This window comes from Barbus barbus (genome assembly GCF_936440315.1).
Source record: "Barbus barbus genome assembly, chromosome: 11".
NCBI lineage: Eukaryota > Metazoa > Chordata > Actinopteri > Cypriniformes > Cyprinidae > Barbus > Barbus barbus.
Window position 1 is genome coordinate 493737 of NC_136739.1, and position 12518 is coordinate 506254.

Here is a 12518-nt window from a genome sequence, read left to right on the forward strand (position 1 = left end):
ACAGCACTGTGTTTTTGCATTCATGAGCCTTATTCAGACTGGACAGCTTTTCCTGCAGGAGGCTGGGTAGATGCGTGTTTCACAGATGCACTTTGAATCAAACACATCTGTGATTTTCTTTCACAAGCTCGGTGCAAATTACAGAGAAAATTACCTACTATTTTTCAGATAACTTGGGGGGTCCTCTGAGAAATCAAATTCCATCCAGATAGCAATGTCTGTGATTTGTGGGATATTATTATTATTTTTCGCTCCTCACAACTTCTCATTTTTTTTGACCTTTCATTAAAAGCCATAACTAAAGCTGTCAGTCAGCACAAGGAGAAAGTTATAGTTACAGTATAGTCCTTGTATTTAGACCTTTTTCACCAGCTTTCTGTGTAAAATGGTTGGTGGTTCAAGCTCTAGTGATAGCCCATCCAATTTAAAAAGAGAATTAAATCAATAAAAGATTACAAAGATAATTTTAAAAGGGAATTAAATCAATCAGAGACAACCAAGTCCTGTCTGAATCTGTACTAGAAATGTCAGGCATCATATGTTAATAATAGGGATGCACAATATATTGGAATATATATAAAAAAAAAAAAAAAATAAATATATATATATATATATATATATATATATATATATATATATATATATATATATATATATATATATATATATATATATATATATATATATATATATATATATATATATATATATATATATATATATAATATTGGTTGAATTATTCATAACCATTTCCCCTATTTGTTACATTTATCTTCCATCATCTGACTTTTTTTAATGTTTTAAAACTCCTGTTGATCTTTAGAAAAACTCAAAATTAATATACATTTTTATACTGTACATTTTAATGTTGTGATATTTAAATTCACTTCTAGCATTTCAAAATGACTAGCCTAATTTTAGTTTTTATTTCTAATTTATTTAGGCAGAATTGTGTAAATTGTTAATTTGAAAATGATTATCAGCTTATCTGGATCAGCCAAACTTGTAATATTTGTGCATCCCAGTTAATAACTGACTGTGAAACTGATTTTAGAGTTTCCCCAAGCAATGGCAATGCAGTTTTGGATTTGCTTGGATAGTCACTTTTGAGATCTTTTTTTAATTTAAATGACATTTTGAAATGCAGCTTTTTTTGGAGCCGTCAGCCTGAATCCTCTCCAACTCGTCATTGCTCATGTTAATGGATCTACGCTAATTGGTGGACTTTTAATGCCTGAGTGGATTTATGCAGCACAAATCAGTCACTGTTCTGGTGGAGTAACAGAGAATCAACCTGACCGAATGCCAGTCCATCTGTGTGCCAGCCCACCCTATTATTAAGTAGGGCACAGGCTTGTAATGCTGCCTTGCCACCTGCCACCATCATATCAGTATCAATAGTCCTCTTAATTGCAATTGTAATTAAACGTTATCCTTCCAGCTCTGCTCACACACATACCGCTGATGTCTCATCTATTTGATAGCAGTCACATGGGCTTATCAGTGACAGTAACATATTACAAAAAGCTCATTGTTAACAGTTCGGCTGTTGATTGTGACTAACCGTGTGGGCTGAGCTGTCAATGCCAGGCGTTGCTGCATAGGCTCACATGCACCGTGTGTCTTGAGAGGCTGCACAAATGGACATGTGGACCAGCAGGAACAGTTTTAATATGGGATCGGTGAGTCACGAGTCGTGTTCGGTGTGGGCTGGGGAGCATCACACTGAGAGCCACCTGTTTAAGGACAGACATGTTGCTCAAGATCCCTGTCCTTCTTTAAACACACCATCATTCTTCCTGCTGTCTCTACATGCTAACAGACCTCATGGAAGCGCTCCTTTTGAACTAGCATCCTATTCCCATCATGACACAGCCATTATTGTGGGTGAAAAATAACTTGATTTAATCATTGTGTCCAGTTGCATTGAACCTGTGGCAAACAAAAGGTCAAGGTACAGTATAGTCATGTGATTATTTATGGTTCAGGGGCTGGAAAACGTCTTTAGGAAGAGCTTAAGAAATTTCGTAGAAATTAGAATTTATCTCATTTGTTAAATTCTTTAAAAAAAAATCATGAGGGGTTGTCATTCTTATTTTGTTTTCTGATTGAATGGCGGTTGTTGCCGAAGATCCACTGAAATTTTAGTTAAAAATTAAAGTTATAAAATAATAAGAAAATTGCAGTTAAGGAGATTTTCAGTCTTAAGAATGTTTCATGAATCCAGCCCCAGAGGACTGGTTTAGAAGTACCCTGTACGCTGAATTGAGTTCAGTTACTGTCTTTGAGATGCTAATGCTAGTAATAAAATACATTTATACTGTTCCATGTGAGTTACTCTCCCTAATGCTGCAGGAGTTCATATTCCTAATGAAATGTTGTGTTGATCTAAATTTAATCCCTTCTCTTAGAACAGGGTGAAACAGAACTGTTAGCGTGTTTTAGAGACACAAAGTGTGTGTGTGTGTGTGTGTGTGTCAGTGTGTGTGTGTGTGTGTGTGAGTGTGTGTGTGTGTGTGTGTGTGTGTGTGTGTGTGTGTGTGTGTCAGTGTGCTGTGACCTTTGCATCTGATCTTTTCTCACATCCTGAAATTCCCACAGTGCACCAGGATCCGCTCTAAAACCTCCCTCAGCCCTTTGTCTCTATCAGGCAAGCTTATACTTGAAAGACAAGCTAAGGTCAAAAATAAAACGTGGCTAAATTCAATAGCTCTGGCAAATACAGATAACAAACAGGGATATTCCAAAATATAGTGAGCTGCTGTCCACAAATGAAGCTGCCTCTCTGAAAAGAGAGACCTGATTAATGATCACAAATGAGTTTTTCATTAGCACTCGTAGCTAAGCTAACAAAGCAATACACTATTCAGTTCATGTCACACATGCCGGGGTTAAATGGTCATGTTTAAATGCAATTAAACTGCAGGATGTGCTAATGCTGAGGTTAAGAGTATTGGTAAGGGGATAGTATTTGTTTCAGCATCGTGTGATTGTGCTTGCCTAACTAGTTTGTGGGGAAAAATCTTAGTTAAAGGTGCCATAGAATGCATTGATGCAATATTTTAAATTGTTCTCTGATATCTACATAGAAGGTATGTGGCTTAGGTAAGTGCAACAATTCTCCAGAAACAGTTTTACATGTCCGTTTACAAACCTAAGCTTTCTCCCCAGAAAGAAACTGTCTGTTATGAGCTCTGCTTTGATTGGCTGTTTCACAGTGCGGCTCATTTCAGTAGCTCACACACAGCAGGAAGGAAACACAGGGAAAATATATTTTTCAATACTTTCTCTCGCAGTTATATCGTTGGGTAATTATACTGTATATAATATGTGGGCATCAGGAAGCCAGTATTAATATGCTGGGCATTAAAACTGCTTTGGAATGCATGATTGCATTTTACTTTCACTTTCGAGATTCGCAATAGCACATACTCTGTTTATAGTATGGAGCGGCAGGCCTTACCACACATTTTACAAGATCAGTGGTTCATGAACATGGGTTGTTATTAACTTCTGATGGTTCGGCTGACGGCTGGCCTGGACATGGGCAGGTTTATGCAAATGTTGGGGGCGTAATTATTAGTGATCCTGACTGTTATGTGACAGTGTTATGTTCTGATTCGCCTATTTTTCAGTGGTCTTTTTTATATTCATGAGATTTACATAAGAAGGAGGAAACAATGGTGTTTGAGGCTCACTGTATGTCATTTCCATGTACAGAACTCTTATTATTCAGCTATGCCAAGGTAAAGACAGTTTTCCATTCTATGGCACCTTTAATGTTAATTTCAGCATTTATTAATACATTATTAAAATCAAGTTGTGTTTGTTAACATTAATGCACTGTGAACTAACATGAATAAACAATGAACAACTTTGTTTTCATTAACATTAGCAAAGATTAATACATATTGTAATAAGTTTGTTCATATTAGTTTATACATTAACTAATGTTAACAAATGACACCTTATTGTCAAGTGTTACCGTTATTTTTTTCTAGTCTGTTTGGTGCTGTTAGCTCCGACTTACTTCTCCTGTAATATTGGACTATTTCACCCAATATTTATGTGCTGTGTACTATGTTTTTATTTTTTTATTTTTTGTAGTAGTGCGGCTGGGATTCCAAAATTGGCCACAACGAGACATCTAACAGAGCATAATTTTGCTACCCACTGCTTTATCTTAGGTGTGCCTAAAAATACTGTTAGCAGCTCACTAGCATTTGGAACAAAGCCACTGAAAAGACAAGGCATATGTCTGACCTTCAGGGATTTTCTAGTCATTGACAGGAATAACTCGACTAATCAAAGATGTCATGCTCACGTGTTAGTAGGTATCTTCCACAGACTGTACTGGAGCTGCTTGTGTGTGCGTGTTTAAGCTAAGCTAACAGCTGAAGCATGCGATTGAAGCTGTGGAAGCTGGTCAGGGCAAATGTAATGCTATATATACATCCTTGCCCGGTGTAGTAATTAGTATGTGTGTTTTCATAGATTAATGAATGATCAGTATGCTTCATAAGTGGGTTAGGAATGTGTGAGCTGAATGTAGGCCATGACTCAGCTGCTGACTGGAGTAATAGCTGCTCATTGTGGGCTGTATTTTTAGGCAGTGTACACGAGGTGAAGGGAGGAAGCACATACTAACTGGAGCCTCTGTGTGTCTATAACCTCTTAACCCATTTCCCCGCGGTCTGGCTCGTGTTACAGGACAACCCTTGCATGCTTTTCAAATCCTCTCCGCCTGACAGCTGCATACTTGCTGTCATCGAAAATCAGCCAGCCCTCTCTTTCTACCTCTCTTTCTCAGTTATGTTTTTTTCCTTAATTCGTTCTGTAATCACAGTTAAACTCAGTTTATACACAGAGCCGCAGGCAGTTCTGGGTAAATATCAGTCTTCCTGTCAAGAACATGTACAGATTGTATTTCACCCCAAAAGCAAAATAACAAAATAATTATACAGCACTTCACAGGCAGTTCATAAAAACATATATTTTGTTTTTAAATGAAGCTAACTCACATAATTGTTGTTGTTATTATTGTCTTATTCTCATTATAAAAATGTGAAAAATGTTCAATTTTAGACAATATAAGATACACACTCTCACTCACTCACTCACACACACACACACACACACACACACACACACACACACACACACACACACACACACACACACAGACAGACAGAGTTTATCTTACTGTTGAATTTTTATTAAAGTATTGTGGTTTATTTACTTAATGAAACCCATCCTTTCCCATGCAAAATCATTGCCAAAGCCATAACCCACAAAAACTGGCACTAATTCAGACTTCCAGTGTTGTAAAAATTTAATTATTTATCTGTTTAAAAATCACAGAGTAATAGGGATTTTCCCCTATGAAATTTAAATGCTATGTGAATGAGAAATGTGTGGGTAAATGTGTGTAATGATCAAAAATACATATTTTAATGTTGTGAAAAATAGGCTCAGTTGTCTTTAAACAAAATACAATTTTCTTTTTTTCTTTGTTTCTGGGATGATATGTGTCCCTGGAGCACAAAAGCAGTCTTAAGTCGCTGGGGTATATTTATAGCAATAGCCAACAATACATTGTATGGATTAAAAAGAGATTAATGATTAATCAAAATTAATGATTTTTTTTTATGCCAAGAATCATTAAGATATTAAGTAAAGATCATGTTCCATGAAGATATTTTGTAATATATATCAAAACTTCATTTTTGATTAGTAATATGCATTACTAAGAACTTCATTTGAACAACTTTAAAGGAGATTTTCTCAATATTTAGATTTTTTTGCTCCCTCAGATTCCAGATTTTCAAATAGTTGTATCTCAGCCAAATATTGTCCGATCATAACAGATGATGCATAAATCTCAATTTCGGGAAAATTGACCCTTATGACTGGTTTTGTTGTCCAGGGTCACAAATGTGACCAAAGCATGTTTCTTTGAGATTCACCCTTCTAGTGTTGTCAGGTGTATCTCTATGTAATATGCAGTGTTTTTACCTCTTCTTCTCCTTTTGTGTTCTGTCCTTTAAAAGCTGTGTCCCTGTAGTCTCTGATGTTTATTGTGCTTGGCTATATCTGCTGTTTTGCATGATGGAATGATGAAATAAGACGACAGAGTTCAGTTCTCCTGAATAAACGGCCAGTTCTATGCGTTCCCTTGGCGGCTTGCTGTTTCTGACGTCAGTGGGCAAAAAGGAAGCTCTGCTCACTCCTGCCAAAGAAAAATGGTTCAAGCTAACGGCGAAACTTCCTCTTTTAATCTGCTTCACTCAGCTGCAATGATTTATTTAACAGTTTGCTTCTGAAGAAGATTTAGAGTTTTGTAGTTGTACATTTTCAAGTGGTTTCTTCTTCTCTTCTCTAGCTTGGTGCTTTTTTTTCAACCCTGTCCCCAGTGATGCAACTCTGTTCAAACACGAGTGATACAATCACTACTGGGTGTTTGGCACTGTGTTGTTTTTGTTTTGGGTATAATTTATTGATGTATTTGTTTGTTGAAACATTTTATGTCTGAGCTTTCAGGCTGAAATCCTCTTTCTCCAACACTTTACTAAACCAGGCTGCATTTACTCTGTCAACCAGTTTAGTGTATTTTTTCTCACAGTTATCACCAGATTTGGTTCTAAATTTTTTATTTTTTTTTGTGGACCACTTTCATATGTTATTCTTAATCCAGTGCACATCCAGTATCTAAACACTCCTATCTGATACTCATTTCACAATTGTCTGTATTTAATATCCACTGTAATAGATTTTGAGGTCTGTGCGTGTCCAAACATAGTAGTTTCAAACCTTCAAGATGTTAAGCAATTGTGAAATGTCAAGCATGTTTTTTGCAGCAAGAAGATATATTTTTTTTAAGATGAAAATAAATGAGTATAAACCAATTAAAAGTGTGCAAGCACCGCAAGTCACTCAAGGCTGGTAGTGCACATTTTTTAACATAATTTGAAGGACATGAATAAGAATTCATTATTTCATTAAATTACTGTGCAGAAATGGCAAGAACAGAGTAATGAACGGTATGAGTAAGCATCTCCATTGTTTCCAAAGGACAAAGTGTGCAAAGAAAGGGTGTTTCTTAGTTTATTCTGAATAGCATGTATACATGAGTACTCAGAATAAATGAAGTCTTAATGAAGGCAAATTATTCTTCTCCTTTTCAAACTTAATTGAATTCCTGTGATGTTGTTGACCCTCTTAAGATATTTGAAAGAATGTACAGGTTAAAGGTCGTTTTTGATGGAGTGAGTTAAAACATTTAAGGACAGCTAGTGCGTTTTGGCATGTCATAAATGCAAACACGGCTTTTACTGAAACAAAAGGGGTGTGTGCTTGATTTAACCTTTAAATTTTTGTCTTTTGTGGTGTGGTTTTTGACCTTAGACTCCTATAGATCTCTTCTATTGAGTGTGTGTGTGTGTGTGTGTTAAAACAGGTTATCATCATGTGGGAAGGATTTGGGTTCATTTTGTCATTCAGTGACATTGAACACACACACACACACACACACACACACAGACACACACACACACACACACACACACACACACACACACACAGACGAATACATTTACGTACTGTAATTGAAAGCTCACATTTTGAAATCTGTTGTCTTCACTTAGACCAATTATAATTGAATTGAAATGCTTTTTTTGTCCCTAAAGGGAGAATTGTCTTGGACTACATGGAGCTGTGCACATGCATAATATATTATCATCACAAATCTTACAAATGACAAATTAGAGAAATACTCTGTGACGCAATGTAAAACATTTGTAGGAATACAAATGGCTTTGGCATTTTTAAGATAAGGGTGAAGCCATTATTATTTATTATCACCTTTATTTATGCAGCACTTTATACATTACTGATCGTTTCAAAGCAGCTTCATAGTAGTAAACAAGGGAAAAACCAGAATTAGTGATGCAAACTTCATCATATATGAGGAAATTCTGAATTCTGCAGCTCTAAAACGATGGTAGTGTTATTATTCAACCGGATTCAGTTTAGTGTTGGTTCGGTTTAATAACCCTGCAAGTTCATCAATTATAAAACAAGTTCAATTCAGCTGTGAGCAGCCCTACAGAAATAATTCAGTCGTATTCAGCTTGAGTCAGTGTTGATGCATTTCAAAGACAGCGTCTGTGTTGCAAAAAAAAAAAGTTTTTTTTTTTTTTTTATTCTGCCCCCAAAAGAGATTTGTACTAACTTCTGTGAATATTTTCAGCTGTTTAACCCCCAGTAGGTTTAAAACACGCAGACTGTAGCTGCAGACAGCTGGACTGTATCTGAGACTCATTTGCTGGAGAGCTGAGCTGATATACATGTAGGGTGTTATACATTCCTCTGAAGTCTCCACTGGGTGTGCATGCCAACATATCCCTCCTTATCTGCTCTCCTCTAAAGCCCACATCAGCTGTCCTCCAAACAGGCCCAGTCCTGAAGTGTGTCTAAGCAAAGTCTGGATTTATACTAGTCTCCAAAGTTTAGTTTTAAAACATTTCAAACACTTTGAATTTATGAGATGAAGATGTGGAGCACTAGAGATGAAGTGGAGAGAGAGAGAGAGAGAGAGAGAACTGAATGTCCTGATACTTGTGGTTACACATTTGATAGATATATCAGGCACATTTCTGTAAGTCTTTTTTTTTTTAACTTTTTTAATGAATTTGTTCCCTATTAAGTAGGAGTGGCTCGATACCACTTTTTCAGAACTGATCCTGATCCGATACCAAAAATTGTGTATCTGCCGATACCGATATCGATCCGATACCTGGGCAGGTTTTTTTTTTTTTAATCAGAATTTTTATGCCTCAGTGTGTGTTGACCTGATCATGACTTTTGTGTTAGAAGAGTTTACCTCAACTTGACGTAAATATTCATCTGTACCTCACATTAAACTATGGAACAGCTGCAGAACACTTGAAATATAGTGCACAAAATCTTTATGGTGTTTTATGTGTTTGTGGCTTTTGTGGGGCTTAACAGTAACGCAATAGTATACGCACAATATCGGATTTGGATCAGTCTCTTCTAGGGATATAACGGTATGAACATTTCTTATCACGATTATAGTGACCAAAATTATCGCGGTTATCAGTAGATATTCAAAAAGTATAAATAAGTTTTTGAATATCTACTAATAAGAAGTAGATATTCAAAATACTAACCGTGGGAAATTTTATCATGATTTATCGTCAAACCGGTAATTGTTACATCCCTAGTCTCTTCTGACCGATACCCTGATCCGGCAGAAAATGCCAGTATCAGAGCGATACCGATACTGAATATCGGATCGGCGCTCCCCTACTATTACGATGTCCTCAGAGTAATAAATCTAAATGCATTTTATTCTTACATGGATTTAAATGAAGTCTGACATGCAAAACAGTAATAAATTAAAAACTAAGACTGCCAGTCAGAAGGTAAATGCTACTCACAGAAATCTCATTTGAAAGCTTTGTTAGCAATTATAAATTAATTTACCACAACCTTTAGTCCTATGACCTGAATTAACATTACATTATTAACTGTATTTTACATTGGAGCAAAAGTAGTTTTCTTACTGACGTTGTACATGTTCCTTTGGGAATGAGCGATCATGCATTTTAATCCACAGCATGGACTACTAAAATATTATTTCTTTGCATGTCTTTGTATAAAGCTGTCCAAACTCTCAGATCCTCCATAGACGTGCATCAAAAAAAGAGAGAAAAATGATGTGATTTTATATGTGAGTTTCTAAGGTAGAATTGCTCAAAACTATTTTAAGGTCATGGTTTAGTGAAGGGTCAGTTGCATTGCTCTTTCACGTGCTGTTGTTGTTTAAAACTGCTGCGTAAGCAGTTTCAGGGACAAACAAGGTCTTATCCTCCCTAACCTGACGTAATTCAGGCCCCTGGCACCAGATTGCCCTGAAATGTGAGTAAGGGGAGCCAAGAGAGAAAGCCAGAGAGAATAGAGTCAGCGGTGAGTCAGGCTGGAATCAGGAGCGTATCGTCTGAGGTGTGTCAGCTTCATGAAAAGGGAGAAACTGTATACTTCACTATAAACAGGAATCATGGTCCCAGCACACCTGGACAGGCTGCAACATGATACTTCTATAAAACACACTCACTTTAACCCGCAGCTTTCTGCCTGTGGTGATGAAATACTGTAGAGATGTGTAAATCTGTGAACATCGTCATTAGTGCCTGGGAAATTTAGAGTGACGAACCACAAGAACAAGATGATCTTTCTTCTCTTGTCAGTTGTTATCTGTTTGTCCATATAGGGCAATGTTTTGAGCCCTCATTGCCATCGCTGTAAACACTGCTGCTTTCACTGTAATCTGTGTTTTGGTGACCTTCAGAACGCTGTGTGGAGCTTTTCTCCATGAGTTACTGCCTCTGTGTCCTTCGTTTGTTTCCTTTTTTAAACATTAGACATTCTGAATACTTTTTGGAAGCTGCAGTTAATGTTACTCTTTAAATTTATAATACTGTAAACTTTTTTTTTTTCAAATATACTGTACAATACCATTAAAGGTTTTTTTACATGGTTACATCTCAGTTGTCTCCTACTTGCGACTATGTTCTGTAAATGAAAATAATTGTTAATTTTTTAGTGCTTTCTTACAATGCGGACATTTCTTTACATTTATCTCCAACTGATTTTAGTTCATTAAATCTTTTTTCTTTACTCTTAAGGGGAAAACAGGCTAAAATAAATTATGAAACCGTGTTACCAAACTGAATTTTACAATTAATGATTCTTCAAGCAGGTCCCACCATCTGCCATCGGTTGGACTAGCATGAAGAAACATTACATTTCGTAAAAAGTAGTGATGTAGCGTCTTTTGCTGTAGTGGGACTGATAATATAAAGTTACATGTAACGCTCCCCACTGCTGGTTGCAAAGTGTGTCGTCAGCATGTGCAATACTAGCATCTGAGAGGAGGTTTTGAAACATGACTTTCCCAGAATTGATCCAGCAGAGTGGGAGAAGATCTGGAGCTGAGCTTTCCAGCCTACGCACCAGCCCTCGCAAGAAGCACAGAAAACCACAGCCTGCACTTTATAGCATGTGTAGCAGGGAGTCCTCCACCCACAGTAATCACATGATCACACCGAGAGTGATATTAAACCCTGAACCAGGCTATCAGTGCCTCTGAATGCCAGCTTGTGCTGTGAGCGCTGGTTTGAGCCGGCGATGAGAGACCTCCCCTCTCTTAATCATGGCAAAACACATGAACAAGTTGGGCAGCAGTGCCTGAGTCATAAAGAGCTACGGCGCTAGCCCTCTTCAAAGCTGTCAGCCAGCGTATTTTGACAGCGAGGGGAGTCCTGAGGGGTGTTAGTAATTTAGGAGCCGAGCTCCTGCTTTAAGAAGTGTGCTAGCGTGAGTCAGAGGTTGCAGGCTGGTGTTTGGCTCGATCCCTCATTAGTGTGTGAGGAGCAGTGCGGTCAGGGCTTACTATCAGAGAGCGCTGGACATCAGCCTAAACCTCTGAGTGAAGCCATCACATAGGCTTGAGAAGTTCTTCAGTTTAATGAAGTTCAAATGTCTTAATCTGCTGAGGTGTTTAATTTCAGAGCCATTAAAATGCCAATATTGTCACAACATCTGAATAGCAGTGAACGGTTTTATGCTACGGATCTCCAAATATCATGTTTTTCTATAACAAGGAGAGCAATGAAAATGCTTCCAGCTTTCCTGAGATGTACTGTATTCTCAGCAAAGAGGAGATATTTAATCTTTTTAAAAATGTTGAGGATTGACTTATGGACCTGCTGGGGAGGAAATGAGTTTTTATGAGAATTTGGTACATTGTGTGAATAATGTTCGACAATGTCCAGCAACATTCTGCATGATTCTCACAATGAATAATATTATCTAGAGGCATAGCTGTTACATTGTTACTTCAAGCCCAATTTGAATAAGAAAGGAAAGTTGCCTCAAATAAGCATTTTAACAAGTGCAGTGTGTTTTTCTGACTACAAGCTAGAAGACTAGTATGTGTGTGTTTTGGTAAGAGATCATTGAGGGGTTTTTTCTAAGTGTTTTTGATTGACATATTTGTGGGCTTATTTGGGCGAGAGTGTCCATATAAATGCACCTCTCGTGATCGATTTTAGTAAAAAAAATATATATTACTGTATTTATGACCAGATGTTTGACTAATTCAGATTTCCCAGATGCTATAATTGCTGTGCTTTCTCTATTAATCTAAATTTTGTCATTTTTATCCTAGTTTTCTGCATCTTTTTTGTCATTTTTGTTTGTCTTTTTGCTATCCCAGGTGAAAAACAAGTGCACTTCCATAATGTACTTAAAGTGCTCTATGTTTGTACTTAATATACTACAAATGATCCTTTAGTACTTCTTAAGATAAAAGACTTGGATGATCTTAAGTTTATCTTAAGTACTAAAATATAATGTTTAGTATATTAAGTACAAAATTAGAGCACTTTAAGTACATTATGGAAGTGCACTTGTTTTTCAGCTGGGATGGCAGA

At 36.8% G+C, this 12518-nt stretch overlaps 1 protein-coding gene across 1 annotated transcript in view; it reads left to right on the forward strand.

Annotated features, from left to right (window-relative positions):
• LOC306877166 (immunoglobulin superfamily member 3-like) overlaps window positions 1-12518 on the forward strand; it is a 142873-nt gene that overhangs the window by 29031 nt on the left and 101324 nt on the right. The window lies entirely within an intron of this gene.